General features: G+C 45.7%; 1 long non-coding RNA gene across 2 annotated transcripts; it reads right to left on the minus strand.

Moving 5' to 3' along the window:
* Nucleotides 1–7,096: 7,096 nt before the first annotated feature.
* On the minus strand, nt 7,097–11,706 carry LOC109369492. 2 transcript variants are annotated; one of them, XR_002118612.2, is made up of 3 exons: nt 11,581–11,706; nt 9,895–10,116; nt 7,097–8,953 (listed from the first exon to the last, which is right to left on the minus strand). It is a non-coding gene; the product is annotated as an uncharacterized LOC109369492 (long non-coding RNA). The 2 variants fall into 2 exon arrangements; XR_002118613.2 differs by lacking the exon at nt 9,895–10,116.
* Between the last annotated feature and the right edge of the window lie 12,200 nt (nt 11,707–23,906).

Raw genomic sequence — 23,906 nt, forward strand, 5'->3', positions numbered from 1 at the left:
TTGTTGTTCTACCTCCCAAGCCTTGAGCAAGGCAGTTAATTTGAGGAAGGCAGTTTGATTAGGCTCGAAATTGCCTGGAGTAAAAAAAAAAAAAAAACATCCATCAGTGAACACAAGCTAATGGGATGGTACTTTCTGGCTATAAGCATGCACTCTGGTGGATTTGTCAGAGCTAAAAATGATAAACTGAGATTTAACATAAGGCTCTAAAACTTCAGATAGAAAACAAATGCAAGAATCACTGAGGTTGGAAAAGACCACTAAGATCATCTAGTCTAACTGTAAGATGCTCAGCTCTTCACAATGCAGACAGCAGGAAAAGGGACACAGCAAAATAGTGCACAGACACCTGCCCATGCATCGCCTGGATACCACTGCAGAACAGGGACAGCCCCACCAGCAACGGTCAAGTCACCTTTAAAAACCAGTAGCATCAAAGCATCAGTGAAAGGTGGGAGATAATACCCACAGATCCCACTTCCCCAGTTAAGGAATGAGTGCGCAGCCACAACCATTTTATTCAATCAGTTTGAACGTGGCTATTACTTTGCTAAGCCTACCCCAATGCCAGATGACAGCCCTTCCAAGAGGCAGAGCTACAGAACCACTTGGTGCAGATGCAGATTGATTGCTGCTCTTGTGCTGTGTTTGCACTCAGTCGAGGATGTTGGAAAGTGTTCTGCTCAGCTACACGTAAACTGTCTCACTCTGTGACTGTGCATGCATGTCCACCCACTCATACAGGCTCATTCACCACTCTGCAGTATTTTCTAGGCACAATCTGATGAGCAGCCCACGTTGTCACAGCCTGAGGTATCCAGCCACTAAGCTCATCTATCTGCATTTGATCTCGCAGCAGAAGAAACAGTCTCTTGGGACACTCAATACAGCTAAGGGGAAAACCAGCTACTCTAATCACACAGATGCCTGAGAATATTTGTGGGTACTGCTGTAACACGGTACCCGTTTTTTGTGCTCAAGCAGGTTCATTTAACATGAAACGGGTAACATTTTTACTACCTCTGGTTGCCTGGGCCAAGGGGTAGAATGCACTTAGGACGTGACTACCCCACAGTCCTCTTGGGTCTGAGCTTATGGCAGCACACTTAAAAAACTCAGGAATTACTGCTAATTGGGTAGATTTTAACAATAGCCTTTGTGCCCTGCCTGTGTGGTAACAAAGTGTGCTCAAGACATTGACAACACTGAGTTCCTTGAAGTCGCTAATGGGTTAAAGCTGGGACATCTGGTGAAACACTAGCCTCAGCTGTTCCTCAAATGACATCTTCTTGGGTCAAATTTATCTCTTCTTGCCAGTCCATCTGCTCGCAGCATGTCAATGGTAAACACTTGAGAGTCACAGAGCGAGCGAGGCGGCAGACAGCAGTGAAGGACAGCATCTTGGAGTCTAACTAGATAGCGATACGGGAGCAAAAATAGCGCCTGCCTCCACCCACCCGTCATCTTCCTCCCACTGTGCTCCAGGGTCAGGGTCAGGCCAGGGAAGTGGCATGCCACCCAGAACACACGGCCCAGACCACCCGAGGGCTAACGAGGGACTTATTTGTTCCCTAAGGCAACAAGGAAAAAGCTAGCACATGCAACTCAACCCACTATGGTCCTCGCTCATGTTTCCAGTGCCCCGAAGGAGCGGTTCACACCCATGCTGCCAGCTGGGGAACAGTCCTTTCATTTAGCAAGACGTCCCAAAGCCTCCTGGTTTTTGCTTCCCACCCCTGCTCACAGAACACCAGCCCAGAGCAATGCAAATGGAAACAAGGGGCTGCCAGCAACGTGCTTCCCACTTTCCAAGGAGTTATAAACATCAGGGTCAGCATTTTTCCCTCTGTTCCAGAAATCCCAGCACTTGCTTCTGGTTGACAAGCAACCCCAACACCAAGGGATGTCAGATAGGCATCCATATCTGTACCAGCACTGAATCATGATGGTAAGTGCAGCACAGTGGCACCGAATTGACTTTACTGGCTAAAAAGTAAGGGAGAGAACAGTGGTCTGAAACCAGTGTGAAAGATGGAATATTCTAAGGATTTCTGGAGGTCATCTGGCACGTGAGAGTGGGCAAAGAGTTACTTCATGGCTGGGGTAGTCTGAAAAAAGCAGTTAAAATTGCCCTTGGTGTTGGCCGACCAACAGTCACCCTTTGAGATACATTAAGCCAATGGATTGTGAATGGTGATGTGATGGTGAATAAATCTTTTAGTTTAAAACAGGAAGGCATGGGATGAAGGCTACAGTTTGTCCCTTGGGTTACAAGGATATATTCCTGGTTAAATAAGCCCTCTGTGCTGTTGCAGCTTGCTGCCATCATGGTTATGTCCTGCAATTAATAAGGATCTGTTTCAGGCTAGCCCTCTACATGATGAGAAATTTCTACCTTAGTCACATAGACTCTTCCACAACAGAGTCAGAACACTGCACTGTGCTACCGTAGGCATCTGCTCAGAGCAAGATGCTGCCCAAGACTCGAAAAGGGAACATCATCATGAGCCCCATGAAGCAACAAGACTTCTTAGCATGCTATGGATACTCTTGAAGAAATCAGTTATTTCACTCTTCCAGTGCTATACATTTGCTCTGAGCCACACGACTATAAGAAAAGCATTTGTTTTCTCCTCCCTCGACTTTTCCATATCTGCAATAAACTACATTAACAACATAACTAACCCCCTGTCCCTGGCGCGTGCTGGCAACTGGCAAAGCCCATGTTTCAAGACATGCTTGGTGCATTACTGCACAGCAGATCAGACATTTAAGCGTGCGTCAGACACTGTATTTCTCCATTCTCGAAACTGATCCTGCCAGAGTGTGCTTGCTGCAGAGCCAGGACTTTAACCCGAGCGCGCAGCTGCATTTTTAGGTATCATGTTAATACAGTGCTGTGGTGGGGATTTTGTTCAAGGGAGGGTGGCTCCAATCTGACCTTTGGCTCCAGAGGCATGCATTAAAATTAAAACCTCGGTTCTTGAGTGACCCAGCACTCATTTTGCTCCATTCATACAGTACCATGGTTTTAAGACTTGGACACATTCTCACCTAGCAGCATATATGGCACTTTGCATTGGCAAACATGCCAGCAGAGGCCAAGAGAAGAGCAGTACATTCTCTAGTATTTCTAACCGAAGAAGTCTGTTATAGATATATTAATTCAGAAAACAGACAGGTCTTGGTATTGTCCATTTGGTCTGGTGGTATCCCAGCTCTGAGCTTGGATTCACAGCCACAGATCAAGAAGTAACATTACAGCCAACAGTAAAGCCAAGCCAAGAGGCTGCTGCAGGATCTTGCACCCTAAGAAGGAAGGAGCAAGGAGCATGATGGCTAGGGGAGGCAGAAGCAGCACTGGGAGACCTGCTCAGCCTTTGTTGCCACATGTTCTTGCTTTGCCATGGGAATCTCTCACTCTGCCCTGAACTCTCTCCTATTCCCTTGTTGCCCCGTCGTGGCAACACGTGGGTAAGGGAGCCTGGAGGTACCATGTGTCCATCGGGTCTGCAGAGGGCTTGGTATCCCCTTCCTGAATCACCCGGCGCAGCCAGCTTGGCTTGATGAAATGTGACTTCCTTATATTTTTAATTGTGCTACCCTCTAGTGGTCAGTCCCATCCCCTTGAAGCTCAGATCTTTGCTCCTGGCGGAGTTGAGGCCAGACTGCAAAACATGAAGACCAGAAACCAGCCAGGAGCTGGACAAGAATGACTTGCACGTTTGAAAGGAAAGAGAAACCTGGAGAGGTCAAGTGCTAGCCCAGACAGAGAGTGCTTCACCACCCATCTGTGGTCTGAGGAAGGGGAAGATCCCCCTGCTCAGGCTGAGAGGACTTGGCAGGAGCAGGGTGAAGCCAGCTCAGCGTCAGGTGCTTGCAACACAAAAACCACCATCATCTCTCTTGGAGGCTGTCCAAAAGAACGTGCTTCCTTCCTTCTCCCTTCTTGCTTCCCCTGCTCTTGCACACCAGACTGTCCGGCAGCTTAGATGTGGAGCAGAAACACTCCACGTGTCAATAAAAGTGGGTTAGAATTCAAGGAACGTCCTTACAATTACTAAGGTAATTGCTACATTTCAGAACAAACGTTACTTAATGGTGCTCAATTATCTTGTGGCAGGGCCTGCAATGGCAGCAACTAATTGCCTAACTAAAGACTTTCTTCTTTCCACCCTGTGTCAACATGCACACGTGCAATCAGACCATTGGTGCAGGGAGGAGATAGCTGCTATGAAGAAAAGGGGTTAAGTAGTAGCCACAGTCATATTTCTAAGCTCAGAGGACAGATGTCTTACCTCAGATGTTACAAAGATGTGAAGCAGAGATGCAAAAGCCCAGGAGGAAAGGATATAGGTTTTTTTCTTTCTTTCTCAAATAGAGAACTCAAGTGAATGCACAGTGTGACTAGGTCAACCCTTACAAGTCTACATACCCTCCAGGCTTAGCTGCATTTCAGTGGCCTTGCATAATTTATCAGTCTGGAGAGTACATAGATACTAGCAAGAAATAATAATAAAAAATTCAACTATATGAAGAGAAATGTTCTTTCACTGAATCTCTCTTTTGGCACTCATTATTTGCCATTTCATCACTTCTTCCTGATCTTCTCTACCATCTCAATAAACTGTCACAAGGAAGGAGTCTTTCACTGTGCCTTGGCAGAGGAGAACTACTCTCTATCATCTAACTACCATGCCTTTTCCCTGGATTTTCAGTCTAACAGAGGAAGGAACACAAGACCTCAGATCAGGGCATTAACCTTGTTACTACATCAGATTTTGGTTTCTACCCTCCTTTCTGCTTGTGTTTCATCTGTTCTTCCGACCACACAGAGCTTACCACAGAGCCAGCCCCAGGCCCTGTCTCCTGAACACTGGGTATCCTGCATCCCAGGGCTGTTCCTGCTCAGCTCAGAGTTTCCAGACTCACACTTCTTAGACATGAATTCCCAAGGCTGTTCTCTTGTTCAATTAGCAGCTCAGCTCCCCCCCCTTTGAATCCCTTCTTCTCCTAATGCTATTTTTTTTCCTCCAATTCATCACAGTTTTCACAGCACCAATAAACAAACTAGAGTTGACTGCCCAGTGCAAAGACCTCCTTAGGGGCCTTCAGCTTTGTGCAAAACTGCCTGTTCTCATCCTGTTTTTGCAGTCTAGACAGTTTCAAATCATGGCAATAGTTTACTGTCTTCCTTCAAATCACTGAACGATCCCTCAGAGGTTTGAGGCAAAGGCTTCAAGACCCCCCAAATTATACTTTCAAACTTACTTTTCCTCTGTGCTACATTAACAGCTCTCATGGAGCAAAGAACACAGTTCCTCCCTCCGAATACCATGGCCATTTGCTCCTAGGATTTTCTCCCTACTGTTTAAATTTACTGTGCTTGATCTCTGGGCACATATTTTGGCTAAAAGCCTAGGAAGGAGACAGGAACCAGTGGGGCATTAACTTTTGTAGGTTCAAACGGGTCACTTTGACAATTGGTAACTCAGCAGCGAACAGCTAATCACCCTTTAACTCGTGGCTAGTTGTCTAGCAGACACTTAGTTTGCTAGCAATGCACTCTCTCTCTATTTTCACACATGTACACATAGGCTAATTGTTTCACAGTACTAACCTCACCTGCAATTAGACACTGCTTTAAGTCTTTGATCTTTACAGCTCTTCAGAGGACAGCAAGATTCCCACATAAAAGCCCTTCATTACTTTATACTGCACGTGGGAGTGACCCTATACTCCCATATTTATTAAAAAAGGAAAGTCCTTACTTGATCTCAGAGATTCCCATCGAGTTGAGTGAGGATACAGCAAGGTTGAAATCTCATTTTAGGGAATGGCTCTCCCAGGTGCTAAGGATAAGCTATCAATGCCCCAACCTGATGGCTTTCACCTGCTGTAGACTGCTGCTCTGCAAGTATCCCAAGCACCAAGCCCATCCTAGAAATGACCTTCTTGAGGCATGCCTTGCCTTGCTGATTCATTTCCAATGTTTATTTTTGCTTAAGCGATTGCCCAGCTCACAGTTGAGGCTCAGCATGTTATCCCTTCTCAGGGATCTCTTCCATGGCCCTGTAAAGGAGAGGACATCTCCTCCTCTAGCTCTGCACCATGGCAGGATGGCACACGTGCCTTCTGGAGAGCCATTTGCCAAATTTTGCCCACTTGTTTTTCAGAGAAGGGGTTGAGACAGGTAGCTCAGAGGCCCAAGCCATAGGTCTGGTCCCAAAGAAAACAAAACATCAGGGCCTGAAGGCTCTTAATTAACTCTATTAGAGTGATAATCAAGGCCTGCCCAGCCCCACAGGAATGGAAAAAACCCTCCAGTGTGAGGCGTAAAGGCACTGGGCTGAAACATGAATATTTTTATCCACTGTTAGTGGTTAGAAGGCAGTGAGAGTGAGGGAGGGGAAAAAGGAGAGGAGGAAAGATCCTCAGCCCTTGCTTTAGCACCAGCATGTAGAATGCAGCATAGAAACCATAGAGATTTCTGTGAAGTGCTTTTACTTTTTGTGGGGCTGCTTTCGAAGCAGCTGAAAGGTTCAGATGCTGTATTTTTTACAGCTCATCAGTGCACAGTAAAATGTGCCCCTAACCACTTCCTTTTTTATTATTTTTAATTTGATTTGGCTTAAAAATAAGTATCCTCAGCATTTTCTTGCAGTGGAGCTGATGGGATGGTGCTAATTTAGGAGAGCCAGTATTGCTCCCCATGTCCATGTGCAAGAGTTGGGCTCCAGATGTGGCTTTTTATCTCTCACAGGGATGTGCTTCCAGAGACTGCTCTGAGGTAATAGAGATCCTTGCCCTTGATACAGTAGCTTCTGGCCCTTTCCAGAGAACTGCCCAGGGCACAGCCAGCCTGTGGAGAAAATCTGCATGGGGAAGTAAGGCCATGCCATCCTACGTTACTTCCTTAACCAGTGTGTAGAGGAGATTCATGTAAAGGAGATTCTCATGTGTCTAATAAGCCATTTTCCCTGTGACAAGTGGAGTTCTATCACTTGGGTACCTCCTAGCCCTCTCTAGATGAGAAGGGGCCTTACAGCAGCAAGGGCAAAGCCATCCCACACAAGGAGCACTCTGGAGCTCATACAAAAGGACCCAGCATCTGGTAGGCTGTAGGAGTCAAGACCAACTCATATCATTCAAACTGTGTGGGTTTGGGGTTTCAGAGGTAGGTGTTGATGGAGATGCTGTAAGAGTGTCCCAGAACCTACTTTAAATTACGAAATCAGCTATTTTTTGTGCTGCTTTTGGAAGGAAGTGAAAACTTCAAGCCACATTTCTTCATTTGAGTCGGCAGGCAGCAGATACTGACCTGTGCCTTTCAGCACGATCTGCAGTGTTTCCCCCTGCTGCTTGCAGCTGTGCATCTCCAAAGCACTCCAATAGCAGACTTTTTAGAAGACAGCCTGAAGTACAGTGCTGGCAGGCCTAGCAGACTCTCTTGATACTGTAATCGATACCAGCATCTCCTACCCGCTGCCCACCAGCATAGTACCCTTGTGTTTAAGCACACAGTACATTCATGTTACCAAATGCAAAATCCCTCACCCACTAAGCAGTGAGTTTAACCTGAGGTTTCAGCCCTGAGACATCTCTTTTTGTTGTAAAACCTGCAACACGAGGTCATAACTCAGAAACATTCCATATCACAAAATGGCTCTCAAGCATGGCTGGCCCCAGTTGCAAATATCAAACAATCGCAAATAATGTCTATTCAGAATCATTGTTAAAGGTTCCCTTTTCTTTCTAGTTTCTTTGCTTTCAGGCAACACATTTCACCTTTTCAGAAATTCCTTTGCAGCTGTGGGAGCTAGAAATTCACTTTGATCTTAACGAACAGAGACTGGGGCAGGGAAATGCAAGTGAATGACTGGCCCTGGCTTAATGCATGTGCTCCCCAGGTGAACCACCACTCACCCACTTAGACCACGATGTGACTGCTTGGTTCAGTTGATGTTCTTTGCTCTACACTGAAGCAGAATTTATTCTGGGAGCCTGAATCTCCCTGCTGTGCTTCTGGAGCTGCCACACTACAGGGGAAGAAATAAGGAAAGGGCAAGTAACACCAACTTCCCAATTAAAATCACAGAACAGTGACACTGGAACTCCAAGTCAGCTTTTGTTTTCTGCCTTGATCCCCAAAAGCCCACCACTGTGAAACAGATGAGAACAAAACTGGTGGGGCTGTTGCCCTTCAGCTGAGCACAGGACTTTCCTTGCTGGCAGCTGTGGACACAGCAAAGGCAGTGAAGAGTTGGCTGGATGTGAGCCGTTGGCTGGATTTGAGCCCTTCTGTGTTTGTTGTTGCTGGCATTACCACATTTCATGGCCAGCAGACATCATCAGCTCTCTTCTTTCATCTTACAGGCCTCTTATCTTCATATGCAACTGAAAAAAGCCTTCACCAGTCAGAGACCATGGTCTGTGCTGTTCTGGTACCTGTAGCATTCAACAATAGATGCTGCAAGAGTAGGGCTGCTGCTGCCCTTACTGTTGTGCCAGAAGTCTGTCAAGCAGCTGCTCTCTCTAAACTGCCCTGCTTAATAGTGCCTTCCTTTTTTTCCTTCTGCCCCTCCAGGGACTCATATTTCTCACCTCCCACTGAAACACTTATTGGAAAGTATATCCTTCACCTCTGGCCTCAGTGTCCCCTTCCCCAGGCGGAATGGAAAATCATTGATGATGGGGGTGGAGGGTGGCAGCTTGTTCTCAGCTCATCAATCTATCACACGTGTCACAAACTTCTGCAGAGGCGAGCTGGCTCCAACCCTCATTTATTTCCAAGTGCAGAGGATGTTTGTGTTTGATCGGATATGATGGATAAATGATTTCAAGCTGTGGGTTTCATTTCATCACTAATCACAGATGCGGGTTGCAATCCTGTTCGTGATGTCAGTGGCTAAACTTCTGTTGACCTCCCTGGCAAGATGGGACACTGGGCACCCTGAAATAAATAACAAGATAGATCAAAGGGGACATAAGAGGGGGATATGTAAGATGACAATGGCGTTGATGTTATCCTTAACTTTAATCCTGTCTGTGGATTCACATATGAAAGCGATATGTGCTTTCCTGTGTTACTAGGAGCTGTGAAGCAGGAACATGTCACTAAGGAGTCTCAGCATTTCAGAGAAGACAAATCCCAGAAGTTTCTCAACAAGGCACAGAATGCTCTTATAACATCAGTCAGACCTTCGGCTTAGCTAACAGCTTTGTAAAAAATCTGCCTCCTGCACAAAGCCGCCTGTGGGGCTCTCTCCATTCTGCTGGAAAGTCACTCTGCAGTGCTTAGAGCTGCTAGCACAGCCTTTTGCCTTCAGCATCGCTGCCTCCCCTTTTTCTCTGTGCACACAAAGTACCCAGTCTCCCTTTCTAGTGGCATGAAGACTCCTACTCTTCTCCAAGTCATTTGGGTGCTTAACCAAGGACTGCTCCCAGGATTCAGGAAAAGCATCATAACTCATTTTATTTCTTACTCTTTTTTTCTTAAGTTTCTTTTCTTTTTTTTCTTCTTTTTCTTATGAACACCTGGCTCTTTTTTTCCACAAAGCCCCAAAGCTGCCATTTTAGAGCAGGGAAATGGATACTAAAGCATCTCCTCATACCTCCTCTGTGCCCAACCAGGGACTTAGTGCTGCAGCCCCCAGGGACTAGCACTCACCCATACTTCTCTGTGGCACTTCTCTGGCCTCCAGAGACTAATTCCTGAAGTTAGGGACTAGGGCAGAGGTTTTTGGTTTCCAAAACAGGCAGCACACTACAGAGTGGCCAGAGGCTGTGGGTACACCAAGCAAGGGTGGGGTAATTTGGGGGGAAGCTTTCTGCCTACAGGGAGAGCAGGATGCGTGAGAGCAAGTCTGTGGTGTTCGGCTGGAGCAAAATTACCTGCAGATCATCAACTTGATAGCAGAATTTAACTCAGGTAGAGCCAGGCCTGGTGAGTCACCATGCTACCACTGCCAATCGCCAGGGCTGCTGACGGCTGCAATATCCCAAAGAACATGGAGTGGAGACTGGCAGAGAGATTGCCAGGTGAGTTATGGAGACAGGCACCCTCACCAACTGGCAGCAGCTACCTGTGTCTGTGCCTCATTGCAGCACCAGGCCCTGGGATGACAGAGAAGCAGTGCCTGAGACCTGCCTGCTTTCACCACTCATTACTAGCAAGAATGGCACACAGTGTGGCCATTCTGCTCTCAGGAATGGGGTGAGGAGCAGCCCTTGTTCTGCCACAAGCTCCTGCTCTGGAGTACACACAAGGAGCTGAACTGGGCACAATCCCAGCATGGTGACAGCCAGTGAGCATCCTGCCTGAGCCTGTGGCTGAGCTTCTGGGCAACTCCAGGAAAAGGCTCTGAAAGAGCTAAAGCAGTGAAAACAAACCAGACAAGAAACAATCAATCTGGTCTTCAAGATCACCACGCCTTGGTAGGACAGGTGAAGATGCTCAGAAGGCTGGGGCTCCTCTTCTATGAAGAAAGGTTGAGGGAGCTATGCTTGTTCAGCCTGGAGATGAGAAGGCTCTGGGGAGACCTCACTGCAGCCCTCCAATACTTGAGGGGAGCTTACAAGCAGGAGGGGGATTGATTTTTTACACAGTCTGATAGTGATGGGACAAGGGGGAAAGGCTCTAAGCTAAAAGAAGGGAAATTCAGACCAGATATTAGGAAAAAGTTATTTACTCAGAGGGTGGAGAAGCCCTGGCATAGGCTGCCCAGAGAGCTATGGGTGCTTTGGAGGTGCTTAAGGCCAGGTTGGATGGGCCCTGAGCAGGCAGGGGGCAACCAGCCCACGGCAGGGGTTGGGGCTGAGTGGGCTTTAAGATCCCTTCCAACCCAAGCCATGCTATGATTCTACAATTCTAGGCTCTATTGTCTTCTGTTCAGTTAGCCCCTCAGCTGAACAAGCTCCAATAGCTGCTCCTAACTTCAGACCTGCTCACCTCAGCAGGTACCTGCTGCTATTTTGATACAGTGGTATCCTACTCCTTCTCCATGCAGGTCTAAACAGAACCAGGATGGGCACCCAAACAATTAAGCCTGGTCTATTAATCAGTAATCACATTGCACCGGAGGGTGTGAAGAAGCCCTTAGTACCAAAGTGTTTTGACAATCAAACAAACATCCCCAAGCGATTGTAGGAATTGAACGCAGTTGATGCACAGGCACCCAAAGCAGCTTTGAACTGTCTAGCCATGCAGTCACATAGCAGAGAGCTCATCAAATCCTTCCTGAGAAGCTAGGTGAACTCTTGGGTTACTGCTGCATGTGAAGCCAACTGTCCTGCCTGCACATCCAGCACTACCTTTGCCAGCTTGTCCAATGCTAGCTCCAGTCTGTGCAAACTAAAACAGTGGCACAGGCTAGTGCTGCTACCTATACAGTTTTAAGGAATTACATCTACCCTATATGGTACACTAGAGCCATCACCCCTTGCATACCATCTCACACGATCAGAACTGCACCCATCTCATCATGAAAAATAACAGATTCTCCAGCAAGGGCTATAGAGTTCATGTTCTCTGGTTAAAACTACTACAACTCCTGCTTAGGAATCAGTCACTTCCCCTACCTTACAATCAGGATCTTTGCTTCATGAATGCAATCGGAGCCCAAATGCACCACCCACCCATCACTGGGGTTCTCCCTTCCCTTTGCCGCAGGTGGAGGTGGGGACTGGATGTAATGAGGTGGTACTTGATTTGCAGAGGCTTTAGATGTTGCAATTGGTAGCACAGGGGTGCAGCTGGCCTAAATTAAGTTAGACTGGGCTAACCAGAGGGATTTTTCTGGGTTTCTCCAGCACCACATTAACCACAAATCATGAAGTAGCAAGAAGACCTAAGAAAATGCTCACATCTGAAATGCTTTCTCCCAGAGCGATCCAAAAAATAAAAAGTCCCATGAGGTCAAAACAGAAATGAAAAGTAATCGTTGGGGTCTGAGGTTCTACAACACACAGAGTATTGAAATGACTCACCCAGCCACAGTCAAGCTACCAGATTTCATGTTTGCTCAGCCCCAATCTTTGGGTGTTTTTCAGCAACTGGAACTATGAATTAAACTGCCACACTAGAAAACAGTCGATGACAATGGAGGTGGGGTAATTTTACAAGGTAACTTTGACACACAAATGTGAGAAGGTTTGAGATCCAATTTTGGTTTAAATTTGGAGGCTAAAGTTCATCTCAGTTCTTATTTTGCTCAAATGGCCTATTCAGCTCGAGTACATACTTTACATCCCTATTTCCCTCCGCTGCACGATGGAATACGATGCCATGCACACTGCTTGTCATAGCTCAGATCCTGTCTTACATTTCTCTAATGCCTTGCATGCTGCAGAGTCTTGGAGTGTTTCACAAGCTGCTGCATACGTAGTCAGCATCAAACATGTAGCCACTTCTGGGGTGGAAGACAGCAATAACTGCATGCACTGCGCTAGGAAGAGCAAGATTCTGTGCCGGAAGAGATACTTTTGCATAACATGTCATTAACGTCAATCTCTGAAGAACCTAGCAGGCTGCTAGCTACATGTTTAGCTACCTCTGAAGGACTGGAAATGTTACTGTTGAGGTGTGAATTTGCAGTTCTGGGCTATCTATTTCTGCTTAACCTGTTAGCAGCTGTTTTCATTGCTTAGGTACAACAGAAACCAGTAATAGATAAATATCAACACAGTTCACAACCTTCTGTGCCCTCTGAAAAGGATAATGCTTTCTCAAAGGATGCCTTCAAGAACAGATCTAACATCAGTTGGGAAAGAAGTTCAATTGCTGGAGAAAGTCATCTTCTGCTTCTCACTGCCCAAACACTTGGAGCTGCATCTGGTGGAAAAGATAGAAGTGTGAGGAGTGCTGTAGAAAATGCAGTTTGGTAGGGAAAAGGCAGAGCTGCAGGAAGGTTTAATTTGTAGTTCAGGGTTTGGACTATGGTTCTCAATAAACTGCATTAGCTTCAGAGACTGGGGATTGCACTGCAGTAAGGGTGTAATGCATCTCTATTCTTACTGGGTCTTCTGCAGCCCTCTCAGTATGTTCACATCCCTCCCCTGGCTGAAGCCATGGCAGTGTGACAAGTCCATTGAATGCCACAAAGCAAGTTTTGTGCATGGATATGGCATGTTCCCACTGAACAGACTCTAACTCACACTTCCAGTTCTACGGCTGCATCAAATGCCAGGCTCTAGACACCCCACAGCTTCAGTAACATTTACCTGGAGCCATCCACCACAGCCTGCCTGCTCATCTCCAGCCCCTCTCCCAAGAGTCTGGTTGCCACAGGCACGTCCTGTCAGCCCAAGAGGCTCCAACACAGGTCCTGTTGAGGTACCCGCAAGTTTCCTTGCAGCGCTTGGGATGGACGGTGCCTGTGAAAAGGCAGGTGACACTCAGTAAAGAGGAGTTTGACCAAGGAAATCCATGACCAGTTCCCAAAGCTGCTACCACCTCATTCCTTGGGTTATAGTTAACTTGCTGCCCTCTTTTTGACAGACCAACAAATTCATTATTCTTGGGACAGGAGAAAGAGGAAATGAAATCCAATTTTCCTTGCCCTTTCTCCTTTCTTAATGTCATCCTGGAATGAAAGAGAGGAATGCCCCTTTTTCCTAAACCCCAGAAGGCACTGAGGAAAGAGCAGTTCTCACGGTCCCAGGCACTACCTGGGGCAGTAGATAGCAGTCAAAGACCTGTTTTCCATCTGCTCACCCAGCTGCTGCAGTGTGTGTCCTACCTCAGCCCAAATCACAGCTGCTGGTGGGAGCAAACACCCAGGTTTGCAGAGCTGCACCCGGCTCGTTGCTTTCAGGAAACCACAGCCTTGGTTACGTGTTCTAGCTGTAACATGGGTAAGTAACGCTATGTATATTCACAGTGGGCAATCCAGAGCTGTTTTTGAGATGGCATTTGCATTTTGGTGGGGTAGCATGGGCCTGCTGGGCCCATCCCCAGGGCAGGCAGCATAAGGTAGAGCCACTGCAGTTGTGCACCACCAGCACAGCAAGGAGTTTTGATCAAGTCTGTTCATCCAATTACTGTGGAAAGTTTCCTGAAAGTGGAAATGATGTATTAATCAGCAGTGATCAGCAGCAGAAGCCTGTTTTGCTGGGCAATGGCTACGTGATTGCTCTTTCCATTCCTCTCTAAATCTTTTTACAGTTATGATTTTTTTTTTTTACACCAGTTTGCACTGTTGTAGGGATGCAAAGTCTCGTTCTAAGCCCTTGCACCAGCATACCCTTATAAAATGCTGTGGCTGGACAGGATTGAGGACTAAACTCCAGTGAAGCTTGCACTTGGATACTGATGCTTTCTGCTCCCCAGTAGCATCTGTGACCCTTACAGTGTTTTCCTTTACTTTAAACATGAATATGTGGATCTGTAAGGCAGCAAAGCACTTGTTTGATATCTCACAGCCACATTACTGCCTCGTCCATTTCTGCAGTCCTGATAAGCACTGATGTGACAGCCCTGGGGTAGCTCATACCTTCAGCCCTCCCTCTTCTCCCCAAACATGTGCAACTCCAGTGCTGCTTCAAGCCAGGATGTCTGTGCTGGCATCCAACAATGCCATTTCTTCCATTGCCCAGACCTGTTGTTTTCAAAGGAGCAAAGGGCCAAGGGATCTATTTGTTGACGGTGTGTATGTTGGTTACTACCAGGACTGGCAGTTTTAAGGATTTTCCATGTATCGCGTGTCCCTCCACGTTGCAGTGCACTGACCCAGACACAACACTGACAGCTGCAGGGTAAATAAATAAAAACAGAGTATTTTGATCTTGGAGGGGGAGGTGATTTGGAGGGGAGGGGATGGGGGTGTCAGCCATACAGAACAGGGTGGCCACAGCTGTGATGGGAACAGATGCGGCACAGGGAGAGGGAGCGGGGAATAAAGTTCTGCAAATGTAAGCAATGCTGGAAAGTCTTGGAGAATGGCACGCATATTTGGGACAGGTGGGAAGTGTTTACATTGAAATAAGAAGGACAACAGCCTGAAAGAATGCTGGTCACATTACCTGTGACCCAAGTTGACCGCTCGCAGCTCCAGAACATCTCAGACCACCATTTCACTGGTACACCAGAGCCCTCTGAACACACGTAGAGTCTGGTACATCCAGCATAAGTGAACATCCAGTGCTCTGCAGAACTCGTAGGTGTTTTGTTCCTCTCAAAAGCAAGCTGACATTGGCTCCACGCCTACCTTTATCCCAGTCTAGCTTGTAGCACATCTCTGTAGTACCGCTTTGTAATCGTTCGACCAGAGGAGTATCAAGACTATGCTCACCCAAGCCAGCAAGCCTGGCAGCATGGTCTCCAGCACAGCTGGCACACAGCTGGCAGTGCCTGAGGACACCTGTCCAGCTGACCTCAAAGAACAGCCCTGCCACAGTGGGGCCCAAGCTTGGTTAGACTTGTTAATTTGTCTGCAGCCTAGCAGAAGCTCTTTCCACTGACACTGTTGACATTTAGTGAAACAACCTGAGTTGCACTGCTGCCAGGAGAAGCTCAGAGAGGCTCCTGTGGGGCAGGTAGTCTGCTGTTAGCCCTGGGCTCTTGAGGTCATCTTTAGGTACAAAGCAGTTGTTCTGTCTGGTCATTTGAGATAAGAAATTGTATGGCTTCTTCCAGGGAATCTCTGCAATGCTTCAGTGAATTGACTTTGCCGTTTTAGAGAAAGGACTCATCACATCTAAGAAGATGAACAAAATCCTCCTTTTTTCCTGGCACAGTTCATCCCTTTCCATAAAACATTAAGAGCTGCATTTTTCAGGAACCCTGGAGGCACCTGTGTCCCTATTTAAAATTAATGGAGGGCTGAGAACCCATCTCCCTAAGGTGTCCCTGAAATCCCAGCTAAATGAGCTGAGCCCAGCCCAGAATGGGCATCTGCTGCAGCTCTGGTGTAGCTGCAGGATGGATGCCTCTGTCACACCTGCATTACACTCAAGAGTGGTGAGGAGATGATGTGTGCAAGGTCATTTTATGCAGCGGTGAGGATCAGAAACCTCCCAAGTCTTGAGTCTACCTCTAAGCCTCTCTATTGCTCCTGGCTGATCCCTGCCTCCTGCGACTCACAGGAGAAGAAATTCTTCCAATGGCAGCTATTTCACCAGAGGATGCTCAAAGGCAGCTCGCAAGAAAGTCTGAGCATTTCTAATCAAGTTAAAGGAGGGCTTACAGACATAAAGTCATGTTGAGAGACATTCTCTGAATTTATTCACACCCTAACCCCTAGATAAAAATAGCTTTATATGTTAAGTTTAGGACCACAGAGAGCCCAGAGGATAGTAAGGGATTATCAGAAAAGGGCAGGAAGGCAGTCAGAAAGAACCTAGGGGACATCTTGTACAATTTCCATGAAGGGAATAATTAATTCAAAGTGTATACAGACAGCTCTGGGAGTGTCCACTCTAGAGATTTTCAAAGAGTTCTTTGCTGCTTTGGGCTCACTGTAAATCGAGTGTCCTAAAAAAAATACTTCAGCTATGCATTTCATTTCAGTTATACAGTGCTTAAATGCCAAGGGATGAGGGAAAACTTTCTTATTAAAGGGCTGCAAGAGTTTAATAAGGTACACAGTCATTAGAAAGTTGTTGAGTCATGAAAATAGTCTCAATAATTTGAAATTAATGTTTAGTGTATGCTGTACCATAAAATGCTTAGATGTTGTGGCCATGGATACAAAAGAAAAACCTTAAGGCCATGACTACACGAGCAAGTTACCGCAAGGTAAGTGAGGGTGTAATTTCAGAGCATGCTACTTACATTAAGGTAAGTTCCCAATTGAAGGCTGTTGTCCTGGGACCAGGGCAGGCAGCTAAGCCCCTGCTGAACCCTGCACAGGCTGCCCTTGAAAGGCTGCTGGCTGAGGGCACGAATGCAGCTGGGTACTGCAGAACAGACAAAGTGAAGTAAAACTGAGCAGTAGCTGAGCTTTGAGTAACTGTGCTCTCTAGCATAGATGTAAGAATTGATGGATTATGTGAAAGAGATCAATGCAAGAGAAATAGGCACAGTCAAGAAGCCTAATGGCAAGGGCTAGAACCTGATATAGAGATTCTACTTCACTGTAAGAATACATACACTAATAAATGCTCGCAAGTAATAATCAGGACTGCAGCTCCCCAGTACCACTGGCTCTGTTGAAGAAGTAGGGAAAAATGACTACCAAGAGTTCTGTTCTCTCCTCTCTTTTCTGGAAAAACACAACTATTTGAGAAGTGAGCCTGCTTCTGCTGATCTGCCCTTTCTTTTCCATCTCTGGGTTCTGCCAAGCAAAATTCTGCTTATGACTTTAAAAAAGACCAGAATTTCTGGATGTAGTTTGTTGTGGAATGTGTTCCTGATAAACCATTTAAAACCAAGACAACAAAGCTCGTATCCCAGTTTAAGGATTCATCCTGGAGCTTGTCCTGAGCCTGTCCAGTGCTGAGTGGAAAAATCACAGCCTTTCTAATCCCAGTGTCTAAGGGCATCCTGGAGATTTTCCTTTTCAATTCATTAATTCAATTAACTGCAGGACTGCATAACTTTTATTTCCTCCTCCCACTAGTTAGTTCAATGAAGGGAGCTGCAACCATTGTTCTTCTCCAAATTTTGCAAACTGTTCATATGTCCTATTGTGAAAAAGGGAGTGGATCTTCACCAAGAGAACCCAGTTACTGCACAGATGAGCAGGAGGAAGTGTCTGAGGAAGCATCCGAGTTTTCCAAACAAATCCCCAGGAGCAGACAGACAGTCAGACAGACTTTAGCAACCTTTGACGAGTGAAAGAAAGAGATTACAAAGGCAGCCACAAGTCCAGTGGGTACAACTTTCAGTGCCTCTCAGGCACAGTTAGAACTTCATCAGATCAGACTGCAGCTTCCTTTGGAGGGGTATATTAGACCCAGCGATGACACCTAGTCATTCCACACATCCTTTTGTCATGGATCAAGGACTAATGATCTTATAACCCATGTTTGCCTACTTCCCTTTTGGGCTGGCCTGCAGATCAAGGCTATAGGAATCTCACTGCTTCATGAGCAACGTTCCAGACCCAAGGCAGAACTACAAATATAACCTGCTTATATCCTAAAAAAACTCAAGCAGAACTAGAATGCCTTTGTAAAGCCTGGTTTATGCTACAAAAGCGTCCTAGGTGGGAAGAGAAGCCAAACTGGAAAAGGTAGAAAAATTGTTTTTTCCCCACATTGATTGCTTTCCTTCCTAGTATTCCAGTGCCTCCCTCATAACATCATCTTTCAGACCAAGGGAAGTAGGATGTGCTTTGAAGTCATCACACCTTGTGCAGAAGGGGAATATACCACAGTGGGCACTGCTCGGCATTCCTTATACCCCACGTGGACACAGGGGACAGGTTGCAGATCCCAGTCAGCACACCGCCTTAAATTACAAAGCAGAAAATACTGTTCATTCACTAGTTAAGAGTAACCTACATTTCTGCTCTTGCCCAGCTCTACAATGATGAAACATCATTCCAATGGAGTACAAAATACTCCAAACATCCGCAAGCCCACTGTCTTGTTGACTGTAGACATCTGTTTTCTTTAGGTACTCACAGTAACAGTGTCTCAAGAGTTAAGCCACTTGGAAGAAGGGGATTTTAGTAGAATATCCGGAGTGTCAACCATTATCAGCAGTGTAGATCTGTCACATCTTTCCTGAACTGTGCATACCACGCTCCATCACACTGGCATGTTATGGCCTGCATTGTTACGAGATGTGCTGAAGCTGTAGCCAGCCACAGTTTGGCACCTTGGTGAGCCTTCTGATCCAAGAAAATACGGGAAAGAAAGAAAAAAGGAAGTAATTTTCAAAATAGTAATGTAAAAAACCCAGAAAAAAAACCTAAAAAAAAGCAACAAAACCCAACTCACCTCTAAAAAAGCAGCCAAAACTAACCCCAAGACTCATAGTTATTAAGATGGACATTTTTCAAATATAACTATAAAAAAATCTGTTTGTATTAAGATAGACCCTTGAATCCACACTAGTTAAAGGATGCCAGACAGCCTAAAACCTAGAGCAATTCTTCATCATGTTTCTCTCCTATTCAAGCACATTCAAAAGAAAAAAAAAAAACAAAAAACAACCACATTTGTTTTCCTGGTTCCTGTTTTCCTGGTTCTGGCCAGAACCTGGCCCACAGCCAGGCTGTCCTGAAAACATCCTGTATCTGAGTCTGGAAATGCACCAGACTTAAGCAGGACCAGTCCTTGGAGTCAGCGCCACTGGGGAACAGAGAGCCCACACCCCAAAGCCCAGCCCTCTGTGCAGACACCAGACTACAGACACCAGATGAGAGGGAAGGCTCTTGGCTCTATTGTTGTTGTTGAGCTTCTGGAAAGGAGCTACGGAGAGGAAAAATATTCTGGAGAGGACAAAAAAAAGTCTCACAGGCATGGATGATCTCACTTGTCCACACACACACCCAGATGTACAAATATATATAATTAACTGGAAAATACTGTATGGTATAAAGGTTTCTTCAGTTTGGGTACATCACACTTGGGCTAGTCAAGTTTGGTGCAATCATAACAAAGAGAGCTTCCCACACACCTCCTGCTAAGAGCCCTCCTACCACATCATAGCATTTAATATGTATTTAACTCTGTTGATAGGTACCTCTATGCTTTTCATACACATAAAACTAGACATGTGATACAATTATTAAATGCAAATGTAATAGGCTATGCAGTCATCAATAGAATATACAGGTTTTATGTGCACACATGTTTTTATACAGGCAGCTTGTTGACTCTTTCAAACTACAACAAGTATAAGTGAATAAAGGGCAGAAGATAAAGTCACATCCAATTCAAACACCATAAGACAATTCAAAGCTCAGTGTGCTTTTGTCTCTGCGTGGGACATATGTGAAAGAACGGAGGGAGAGCAATTCCAGTAGCCCATACTGTATGATTTTAGGGCTCCTTAAGCAGCCATGACAACTTGGACAGCATTGCAAAAAACAGTCTAATACGCAGCCAAAACTTAGCAGTTTCACACATATCACAAAAAATCTTCTACATCTCTTTCCTCATTTGCTACCTTCTAAGGGACACAGCAAAGAAAATGCTTCTCAGAGCACAGCTCAGACCCTTACCAATACACCAAATCAGCAATGTCATTTCCATGCATTGCTATGATGCCATATGGCACGACGTACAGGCCCTGCCTCTATTCTGTTCCAAAGAAAGAGCTTTAATCTGGGCTTGTTTGTTTTAAGGGAAGTGCGGGGCTTCAGACATGAGCCTCTACTTGTTTTCATTTTATTTTGAAGGAAATGCTATTAAGCAATCCCACATACTTTCTGCTCATCCTGTAGATGAAGTTGCATCTTTAAATACAGCTGGTGGTGCACATTATTTTCACCCTGGATATGCACAGCTTCCATAATGGGCATTCTCAGTTCTGACCAGGGCACACTGAGTCCTCAGGAACCAGTCTGGTAGCAAAACCAAACACTTTTCTTGCAAAAAACAGTTGATCTCCTAAAATTTTGCAAAGGTCATGACTGGCTTAATGCAAACAAAGAATAAGGGGAGGTGGGGAGGAAAGAAGAGCTGTGCTGCTTCCGCTGAGGTACCTCCAGAAGCAACTACATGGTTGCGGCATTAATAGAAATAGTTAACACTGTTCTTGCTAGAGCAGGAGCTGGTATGTTGTTTGTCTTGCACCGAAGAAGTAGGCCAGTGTTTCTCAACAGGAAGGCCCGTCTGGATCCCAGACAAAGAGGGCTCAGGAACAGCAGCCCTCAAATAACCTAACCACTCGATCATCCCGACCCTTTACACATTGAAGAAAACTCACCAGCACAGCTGCACAACTGCATCCAGCCTCCCACAAAACAGTTAACTTGATCCCTGAGCAGAGATACTAACGAGAGAAGCCAAGAATGGTTATTTTTTAGGTAACCAGAATGCCCTAAACTTTACTGGCCTTATGTGACTTTTAGCTTCTTGTTCCAAGTGCCGAGCTACTGAAAACCTTGTCTGTTTTTTAAGACTCCAGGTCATTCCTTTCTCTGTGTCCAAGCTGTTCTTCCAATATCTTTTTAAATTGGCTGCTTGTTTCCAGTGAGTAGACTCTGAACGGCAAGAAAAACTCCGTAAGAGAGATTGTCTTCTTGCATATAAATCTTAGTTTGAAAGAAGCTGGTATTTTTGGAATTCAAGGGTCGGTTTTTTTCCCTGTAATATTTTTTGCTCTGCTACTTACAGGAACCCTGTGTCTCTAAGAGGAAGATGCTTTCTCAACTCTAACCTGAAACAAGGGCCATGAGATAAACATCTCCTTTTCCTCAGCACATTTTCTCAATTAAGGGAGCATTCCCTTTTAGTCTGCTCAAGGCTTTCTTCATTTGTCTACATCCAGGTGTGCAGGTTTCTGGGAGGGAATTTGTCATCCTCCTAAATACAGCACAGCATGGGAATTTTTGTTTGATATGCCTAGCTCTTGATATCCCATGTTTTCCCCCTATTTGTGTATTAGGATCAATGGTAGTCATGGTATAGACAACTCAGAGTTGCTTTGAGGTTCAGTAACACATTATAAGAGCCTTGACCAAAAGCATTATTTACTGCCAGTTGCTCCCAAAAACAACACATGTAAACTTGTAAGAATGAGTTACGAGTGTCAAAGGAAGAAAAGCTCTGCCCTTAAGGCTTATGTTTATAAAAACCTGATGGTCAAAAAAAGCACAATACAGTCAGACTGAAAAGCAGCCCAGAAAAGGGTCTGTTTAACATCACGAGTTTCAGCTGTACACATCCATACTCACTAAAGCCAGCTCCTCAATCTCGATGCCTTCCTGCATCCACCCCCTTGGTCTATATTCCACTGCTGGTAGGGCCTCTGTCACTGGGGAACAGCATAGCACAGGAGAACATCTAGCGGTCCCCTGGCCACATGTTTATACATCACTTAAAAATCTCATTCTGTGACAGAAGCCTGGTGATGTGGGCTTTTCTTTGCCGTGGGACCCTGCATGCTCCCAACACAAGCTGTGGCACGGTTTCATGCCTAGGCAAAGGAGATTTGGGGACTGTGTGTGTAATGGAGGGCAACTCTGTATACTGAGTTTGACATCCTATAAAAAGGAAAGTGCTTTCCTGCCCAGTGCCAGTGCTGCACCTGGATGGCTGCACCTCCTAGGTGTCCCCCAGCCACACTGGTAAGTTCATTATAAGGCAAAGAGGGACGTATAAAAATTGAAGATAGGAACAGAAAGCCATTAGTCAGTGACCCTTCTCATCCACACAGCAGCAAACTCTAAGCTGAGAAGGACAGAACAAAGCAGCTTTCTCATCTGTTCATGCTTACATAACCATATTTAACACCAGAAAAGGGACAGGGCCCAGTCTGCCTTGCAGCGCAGGTATCTGCCACTCTGGGCTCACAACATTGCTGATGGAAAAAACTAGGCAGTTTTAGGGGGCAATTAGCAAGGCTTGTTTAGGCTGTCAGCTTAAGGTGACTCCGTCCTTAGACACGTCTCTTGCTTTCTGCTTGTTAGAAGGGGTGTGTAGACGACTCAGGTGTGACGTGTCCACATTTGGAGGGGATGAATCCCATCTGACACCACCCATCTGTAGGGCAGCACACTACAAAAAGGGAAGGGAGGTTTAGCCCCCATGGAGAGTTAGCACCCTCACTGCTGGCTGACTTGCACAGTCAGTCGTGTGCTGCACAGGGAAAACAGTGCCCAAACCTCAACCAGCTCCTAGTGTTTCAGTTACCCTGCTGCTCTGCTCATGGAGCTCGGCAAAGACAGCCAGGAGCCAAGCAGCTCTGACAGAGCTCACAATTAACCCACCTGATGGATGGGCTTTTCCAAGCAACCCCAGCATCTGGATGCAAACACGCATACCGCCCTCGCTGCTGCGTGGTCTCCCAGACAACTTCCACCAGTGTGTACACAACAGGACAGTCAGGTAGCTGCCTGTGTGCCACTGAACAGCATCACAACCTTTTATTCCTGGCATCGGGCTCATAGAGATGAATAAGGCTGATATGAGCATGACACCACCTTGCTATAATGTGCCTGTCTCCAGTGTCAATCTCAAGGCCAATTACATTTCTACTACATACATTCATACACAAACACACCTCACTGTTCTTTCACAATACCGCTCAGTAGTACCAGCACTGCTCACCTACAGAAGTTATGAAAGCCTCAAATCTGTATCTAACACAGCATAAGACATCAACATTTCTCTTTTATATGTATAGTTCGTTTATTTTCATTGCTCAGGGTCCAATCCTAGTCATAGCTATATGCAGCAAAGGTCCACAATTATCATGTTTGTCTTTCGGGAGTGGGCTGAAATAGCTTGGGACTGAATAATGGTAGAGTGAATCATTTTCATTCAAATATCTAAATGCAAACATAAATTTGGAGTCCGGTCTTGCTTCCATTTGCGGACAACTTATTGAGCAGAAAGGCCCAACAATAATTCTGGAGATATCTCGAGAGAGAGAACAAGTGAGGTCTGCGGGATCTTCCAGACAAGTTGTCCCAAACACAACAAGGACTTCAAAGAGAGGATCTAATGAGAGAGATTTATTGCCTCACGCAATGGTCATTCACATTAAAACTCCACTGTCTATAAATGAGATACAGCAATTCTACCAAATGCATGACTGGTGGTTGTGTCTGACGACCTCTAGGACTTCAGTTTTCTAATACTTGAGAAACACTGTTAAATAAAATGTACTTTTTTACACTTGTCATACACAATATTAAGGTTTAAATTCCTGTCATTCATTTGGTAATGATGATGATGATGAATTTAAGAACTTTTCAACCACTATAAGACTTTCCAAAGACATGCCCAAAATACAGTCCTGGAAATCAAGAGACAATGAATACTCTGACAAGTAGGTTGAAAGGGAT

This window comes from Meleagris gallopavo, chromosome 11 (genome assembly GCF_000146605.3).
Source record: "Meleagris gallopavo isolate NT-WF06-2002-E0010 breed Aviagen turkey brand Nicholas breeding stock chromosome 11, Turkey_5.1, whole genome shotgun sequence".
Classification (NCBI taxonomy): Eukaryota; Metazoa; Chordata; class Aves; order Galliformes; family Phasianidae; genus Meleagris; species Meleagris gallopavo.